Source organism: Apium graveolens, chromosome 10, assembly GCF_009905375.1.
Source record: "Apium graveolens cultivar Ventura chromosome 10, ASM990537v1, whole genome shotgun sequence".
In the NCBI taxonomy this organism is placed as follows: Eukaryota; Viridiplantae; Streptophyta; class Magnoliopsida; order Apiales; family Apiaceae; genus Apium; species Apium graveolens.
This window is the reverse complement of record NC_133656.1, coordinates 206,180,755-206,181,524: the sequence shown is the minus strand read 5'-3', so window position 1 is coordinate 206,181,524 and position 770 is coordinate 206,180,755.

Sequence of the window (770 nt, the reverse complement as noted above, 5' to 3'; positions counted from 1 at the left end):
TAAAACAATAGGAATAACAATAGAAGGGGATGAGCCAAAATTGCTCAACAAGCCTGCAACAATATATATAGTATAAAGAGAGAAGAATAAATGAACCGATAATCTGGTGGTTTGAACCGCCATCTGTTTCTGAGCAGAATAATAATTTGCCATTGCTGGCGAGTGCCAAATGAACAAGACTGAAACAAGAACTAACTATGCACTATAACCTGCTGATCAGTCAGGATACAGTGCGGATCTATACCCAACTGCATAGACCCGACCAACATAAAGAGTACTCAGGTAACCACGGCCTATTAATTAATGGTCTGGGTAAAACCCAGCCCGTATAGTAACCATCCAGTCTAAAGCGTAGCATCCGGAACAATCAGAATGCCTTTGATGTATCCCAACACCAGGAAATATCAGAGTATATGTAATAACGGTAAACGTATTGGAATATGAATAGGGATTCAATAAATTGAGAGAAATCAAGAATCGAAATGAAATAGAAACAAGAATCAATAATTGGGTAACAGTGTATATGAACAAGAATTATCAAAGTGTAACTGATATGGAAAATGGGGTATAATTCACTATTCTGAATTTAGAATAGGGGAAAAACTTGCCTTGCGTGTACTTAACCTGGTTCAACTCACCGCATTCGGTCTCTAGCTTGATCTGCCTTGTTGACACTGAACCAATCATAGAAAGATAGTCATTTAGATTACTACATACGCGTATCTCATATTGATACTACGAAACCCTATCAATCTACCCATGCGTTTCTA